Source organism: Hordeum vulgare, chromosome 6H (assembly GCF_904849725.1).
Source record: "Hordeum vulgare subsp. vulgare chromosome 6H, MorexV3_pseudomolecules_assembly, whole genome shotgun sequence".
Taxonomy (NCBI): Eukaryota; Viridiplantae; Streptophyta; class Magnoliopsida; order Poales; family Poaceae; genus Hordeum; species Hordeum vulgare.
Window position 1 is genome coordinate 30,767,085 of NC_058523.1, and position 7,341 is coordinate 30,774,425.

The 7,341-nt window shown below is 42.3% G+C and overlaps 1 pseudogene; it reads right to left on the reverse strand.

The window, feature by feature from the left end:
• Nucleotides 1-1,588: 1,588 nt before the first annotated feature.
• Nucleotides 1,589-5,205, reverse strand: LOC123402544 (annotated as a pseudogene).
• Nucleotides 5,206-7,341: the final 2,136 nt, after the last annotated feature.

Genomic DNA, 7,341 nt, shown 5'->3' on the forward strand with positions numbered 1-7,341 from the left:
TCAACAAGTAAAGAAGCATCTGGGACCTCAAGCCATTCCAAACCCCAACCTACCACTACTACACGAATATGGTACTATTTTGCTAGAACCAAAGAAGTTGCTTGACCAAATGCTCATTCCCAGGATGCAAGGTGACATTCAAATACCAATCGTCTGCTGGCTCATTAAATGGAGTAACCTGGAGGAACATGACGCCACTTTGGAAGATGCAACATTCATCCAGAAGGTCTTCCTGGCATTTCAGCCGTGAGGACAGGTTTGATGTCGATCGGTGGGAGTTGTGAGGACCCATCCGAAGAAGAACAACACATTCAACAAATTCAGACAGATTTAAACTTCAAGCCGTTGGCGCGAACCAGCCTCAGCCGTCCATCGTCGATCCAACGCTCTTCCTTCGCCCATACCGCTTCACTGGGTTAGTGGGACGCGAATCACGTTCATCTGCGATCGGACGACAACCTCGGGCGTGCGAGTCACTGTCAACTTTCACGCACCCACTACAGGAGCGTCGGCCTCCATTTTTACCGCATTACCATTTCTCCTGCTTGTAAGGCTATAAAGCCATGATCCCAACTCGTTTGTGAGCAGACTTGTATTAGGATTTCTCCCTTACCGCCGCCAGTGTTCCTGGCAGGCTTAGGTGCCTCTGTTCTTGCACTAAAACCTGAGACTAATTCCTCTGTAATCAAGCTAGTGACTGTGAAATTCCATCCCCTGTGCAGAATGTTGATCTTGATACTCCTCTGGGTCTGACATGCGGTAACGCCGAAGGTGCTAAGTGTTAAACACGTTTTCTTCTGTTGTCACATAGCATGTTTTGCGTGGAGTGCCGTGCCGTGCAAGAGGCTTTCGGTCAGACCTGGAACCCTTCCTCGGGTGCTGACCTGATCATCATTCTGAAGGCACTTAGAGGGCCTTTCAACAGTGTTTGGCGTTGCGTTGGGGGAGAAGCTCTTCTGGATGGAGTGGTGGACAACACAAAGGTTGTTGTCGCCGGCCCGGGTTCGAGTCTTCTCATCTTCTATAAGAATAAGACAGGGGGGAGTCTCCTCTCTGTTCTCATTCTTTTTGCGTTGCGTTGGGGCGGTTTTCTAGGCTCTATGGTGTATTAGGAACAAAACTACTCCCTTGGTATCATAATATTTATAGTTGAGGGTATTTGTATAAGTGTTTCCGAAGCGCTTCCCTTCTCACCTAGCTTACTGTATTTTCAAATGCAGTCTTTTTTACAGCAACAAATGCTTCTGGGGAGATAGTGGGACGCTGAGCACATGCAAGAGGCGATGGAGTCATGGAGAAAATCAGAAACATTCAAGTCATCGCTCGGTAACCGTCACCGCCCGTTTGATTCTCTTTCGGTTCCTTTTGAGCTTGCAGGCCCTTGTGGATTGGGGCTGGTTGAACCCCTGTATCATTCTATCTGCTCTAGACTTGTTCCCGGTCCGATATTGCAATGCACTTTTTGTCTAGAAAGGAAAAATATGAGCAAATCTTCTCCTGTTCTTCTGCCACTTTGCCTCTTAGATATATTGGGATTCCCATTTATCCTAAGAGGTTGCGAAAAAAGAACCTGAAAGGAAGCGGAGCATCAACCAGACAGCAACTGACTATCAAAAATGCCCGGCATACAATATCTTGGTCTATATAGGATCAGCATGAACTCACACAAAAACATACACAGTTTGACCTCGGATGCAAGCAGGTACCCTTTGAGTAGTTCTACCCCCCTCGGTTCATCCCCCTTCCATGCGTTTCTTACTTTGAAATCGGGACTAGTTGTTTCAGATGAAGTTTGGGTCAACCTGTCACCAGAGAATAAGGAAAATAAAAGGATTTGACAGTAGTGGCTCTTCAACAAGATTTCAAGAAGCTACCAGCAGCAGAACTAAGGCCATTGATGGACTCGTCCATTTCGCCGGGTCCTGCCCTTGAGTGGAGCGTCAGGCATCAGTGAGCCTTGCCAGCGATGACAATATACCACGGTCTGGAAAGATGCCATTTACACAGATCAAAATCAGCATACCAACTTAGCATTTACAGCTTGATTTGATATACACACCATGTGCCAGAAAATAATAGAAAGATTCTAAGAAAAATCTGAGACAAAGTAACAACATAATAATAATACAATATCGACAGCTCTGCATGCATATTTAAGACTGTATGTTTTTACCAATGTACTCCCTCTGTTCCTAAATATAAGTCTTTTTAAAGTTTTTACTAGTGGACTACATATGAAGCAAAATGAGTGAATCTACACTCTAAAATATGTCTATATGCATCCGTATGTAGTCTTCTAGTGCAACCTCTAAAAAGACATATTTGGAAACGGAGGGAGTAGTCCATAACAGGTCAAATCTCAGAGATTCAAATTGAGTAGGTTTCCCATGCCAATTATTCTCAGTTTGCACTACTAGCACACCAAATGGACTGGCTACACCTATATGTCAAGATAACAACTGTTAATTACAGGAGTATGCCTTTGTTGACAAACAGAACAAACAAACTAAGCAAACACATAAACGCAGTAAAGGGAATGCAAGGACAACGGGTAAGCACCAGGCTGTTTTAGCATTTAGCAATATAACCTAGAAGCCACTTCACCCTTCATCCATTGCATAAACCTCAATTTTTTGTAGTCATTAGTTTCTTTCTCTCGGTATGGACTGTAATGAGAGGCTTGGAATAATGTTTTCCCTAATTCAGTACTTCCTTTCCATTCCCAACTCTACCCTTCTCTTTTTAGCTTTGCTTGTATGGACATTCCATTCCTTCTTTAATACAATGATGCGCAGCGCATTCAAGGAAAATAAATAAAGCAACAATGGCCCTAGAGGAAAATAGAAATTATGCAATTGCCATGGCTTCTCATGGACCGGTACATATAATAGCAGAACGATAACAAGACTTGAATCCATAACTCACAAATGACCACAGAGGTGCCTTTTTGCTTAATGACATCATAACCTTGACACAAAATGTTCAAGCTCTCAGTGATTTTTTTCTTCCATTTTTCAACTTTTTTGCTAACTCGGGTGTAGTACACCTGAGAGTAGAAAATCTAGTCCCATTGTAAAACATCTGACTTCTACCCGTTAGATGATGTTTTCAATACATTTAAAAATGATGAACATTTTATTGTGAAATCAACTTGTCACTTGGATTTTGAATTTCCATTTGTTTGTCCAAAAAGTTTGACAGTGACACTGCTACTTGACATCCCGGGATGAACATCAGGCAACACGGAACCTGATATAGAAGTTTCATGGAAGGGAAATGGCAGACAGATAGACTACACACTACTCTAGTTCCAACTAGCTCAGTTGAGAATTAGCCAAGAAGTAACAGAAACATGGCTGACATGCTAAACAGAAACACAATTTTTCAATAATATGATCAGCATGAAATTAATCATATTAACCTGCACTGTAAACTACTAAAAAGAAAATAAACGAGTTGGTAGTGGCAAATGAAAAAGAAACCAACTAAAGCAGACTAAGAGATCAGGTGATCTTTGCTAACGGTAACAATGCCATGATCTGAGAAGAGATACCATGCAGAAAACTCATAACCAACTCTTACTCAGAATTAAACTTTGATGAGCGATGTGCTAGTGGTGATAACAGAGGTTGCAAGACTGAGTTTGAGACGTGAGCTTTTAACTAAGCCAGAAATAACAGATTTTTTTCCCAAGAAAGTCTCAAGCAAGGTAACAGGAAAACACTAGATTGACAAGGCTATATGCATATGTAGAAATTCAACCAATGCATATCATCATGGCCCTTAATAGATCAAATCTCATAACCAAAACCATGCTCTGTTTTCCAATGTCATATATTGAAGTTTTATCTAGCATACACGAATTTTCCTCAGGCAAGATCAATACGGGTATACAAACTAACAAATTTTACTTGCAATATAACTGATTGTTCACAAACGAGAACCAGCTAAGTAAGAAAACGTATGGAAGCTGTAAAATGAAGGATAACACAATCAAGGACTGATACCATACCAGGAGTGTAGAAGCTCATGTAGGGTAAGACGGAAAAGTAGACCCCAGGTTCATCAACCTTCTTCACCAGCCCGGACTTGAGCTCGATCATGAATAAGCCACCCTCTGCCTTAATGAAGATGACACCCAGACCCTCTGCGAAACCAACCACATTTGCTCCATTGCCTTTGAGGGGTTTGGCCATGGGCATGATTTTCTCCAGGTCAATGACCATGCACTGTACCCATTTTGCAGCTCCCTCCACCTTCCTTGACCAGAGATGCAGACTGAAATCCTGAACACCAGCGAGCCCCAGTGAACTGTCCTCCATGGCCATGAGGGCAATGAAACCATCGTACACTTATGTATCTGGTGGTGGTGGGTCAATCACAGACAAGCGATTCTGGCCGCAGTCGTACTTGGCAATGGCACTAGACCGCGAAATCGTGAAGTAGACTGCATCTCCAATAGCGGCTACTCGCCTAGGTTGGACATAGGGTATGTAATACATCCTTTTTGCAGTTGCATCTCGCTTGTGCCGGGCATAGCATTCACAGCTATCATCGAGAGATACTGGCTCGCTCCACGCACCTGTCACCGATGAGTACACGCTCGCCTTGACGACGTCTTGGTCGCCGTCGGTGGCCAGGAAGACCACGCGGAAGGGCCCGCCGTGGCAGTCGAGGTGGTCGCAGCCGGCGGTGGCGCAGAACACGCTGGCGGTGTAGATCATCCAGTCGATGTCCGGGACGGGCATGACGTGACGGTCGCCGGTGACGGGGTCCCAGACGAGGAGATCCATACCCTGGTCATGGAACATGTGGATGAGGACGCGGCCGTGGCGGCAGTCGAGGGGGCGCGTGTGGCGGCCGTCGGAGCCTGGGTGGGGGAAGTCGGGCATCGACGTGGTGGAGGCGAAGCGCGGGTCGGGGTCTCCGTCGAAGACTTGGGTCCTGTGGAGGAGGCCGAGCAGCGGAGGGGCGCCGTGGAACGCGCGGTACCGGCGGCGGAAGGCGGGGTCGCAGATGACGCGGAGCCAGGGCTTGCAGACGAGGGCGGCGCGGAAGAGGTGCTCGGGCTCATCCGGCGGGAGGCGGAGGAGTATCTCTGCGACGACGTCGTCGATGAGGTTGACCGACGGCGGCGGCGGCGGCGGCGGCGCCATGGTGGGCTAGCTCGTGGGGTTTGGGTGGGGTTCGGACGGAATGGGGAGAAGCGAGAGCGAGGGGCCGATTTGGGCGCCCCTGTGTCTCGCTTATAGCGTCAAGGCAGCGCGAGATTGGCCGGCCCAGGTGCGCTCAAGGCCACAACCCTCGTATTTTGTACCCCTCTGTCCCAAAAATTCTTGCCTTAAATTTATCTACATATAAACGTATCTAGTCACGTTTTAGTATTTACATACATCCATATGTTGACAAACTTAAGACAAGAATTTTAGGACAAAAGGAGTATCTGTTTTTTTCAAGTTTACGTTTTCTTTTTTCTTTTTTTACTTTACTTTTGTTCACTCTTCCAAATATGATAAGGGGACAATTAGGCATCCATCGATGGATTTGTAGTAACCATCCACCACCCTTTTAGCCATCCGATGCATACGCGTGCACCATCCGATCACCAGTTCGGTCGCCTCCGTCCAACACACAAAATCCTGAAACAACGCTTCAGTTGCGGAAACAAGCACGCTGCTACGTCGTTCGACTGACGGGTTAAAATGACTGACGAGTCTTTTGCAACAAAAAATCATGTTGCGAAAACGTCCGTATATTTTTTTTTGTAATAGAATTTGTTATAGAATATTTTCTGCAACAAGGATCGTGTTGCAGAAATTTTCAACAGGCGCTAAGTTGCACAAGTACAAGCTAGGTGACCGTACATAAGAGGATTTAGATTTCAGATCATGCAACATATGACGTGTTGCGGTACGCAATCTGCAACAGGCGTTAAGTTGCAGAATGACAAACTACATGAGTTTCAATAGGACACGCGTCGCACGGACGAGATGGCGGACGCCCGCGTGCGATGCGCCGGCTGGACCCATATGATAAACATATATATTACAACAATAACTTTTCAACAATCTTTTGTAAAAAATAATAATGCATTTGAAAATTTTTAAATGTGTAAAAAAAAGTTCATCATGTATACAATAATTCTATAAAAATTTCTATACGATGTGTGTGTGAAAAACGTTGATCATGAATTTAAAAATTGTCAACCAAGCACTTAAAAACGTTGAAAAAGTATTTGATGTGAATTAAGAATTTGAAAAATATTAAATGTAAATAGCAAAAATGTTGACCATGCACTAAAAAAAGTTAATCTTGTACTCGAAAAATGTTGAGCAAGCATTTGAAAAACGTAAAATGTGTATAGAAAAAATGTAGATCATGTATAAGAAAAATGTATACAAAAAATACAATGTATGTGAAAATGTATATAATATATTAAAAAAATGTTAATCAAGCATTCAAAAAATGTTAAATAAGTATTTGAAAAATGTTAAGTAAGCATTTGAAAAATGTTAATGTGTATAGAAAATGTTTATAATGTATTCATAAAATGTAAATCTTGCATTTGAAAAAGTGTGGATCAAGCATTTTGAAAATGTTAAATGTGTATCGAATAAATGGTAACCATGTATTAAAATGTTAATCTGTTTACTCAAAAAATGTTACCAAGCATTTGGGAAAATAATTTCAACTGTGTATAGAAAAAGTGTTGAACATGTATTTAAAATGTTAATATTGTATTTGAAAATTGTAATTAGGCATTTTTAAAATGTTAAAAGTGTGTATAAAAAATATTAACAATGTATTGAAACAAAAGTTAAACTTGCATTTTAAAAATGTTAAACATGTATTGGAAAATTGCTATTGGCATATACGAAAAATGTAGAATGGAATCCAGAAGAAACATTAGACATGTGTTGCGTTGAAAAAAATGATGAATACCGAGTAAGAAACATAAATGAAAAAAACTGAAGCATAATGAAGAAAGAAAGATAACCCAGTGAAGAAACAAAAAGAAAATAAAAAACAAGAATATCGAAGAAAACCAATGCGACTAAAGAAAAGGAAACAAAAATCAAGAAAAAACAGAGACAACCGAGAAAGAAAGAAAAAAGTGAGTGAAAAGAGGAAAACCAATTAACATAAAATAGAAAACCCGTAGAAAACCCTAAGAAAAAACAAAAAAGGAAGAAAAACAAGTCAAAAGAGATATACAGATACATCGAGCCATCCAGCCGGCGATTGAACGGGAAAAAAGAAAAGGGGTGACCTAGTTTACAACTATTGAAGAAATACTTGAGCAAGATGGAAGATATGCTTAGCTATAAGCGATATATAGTC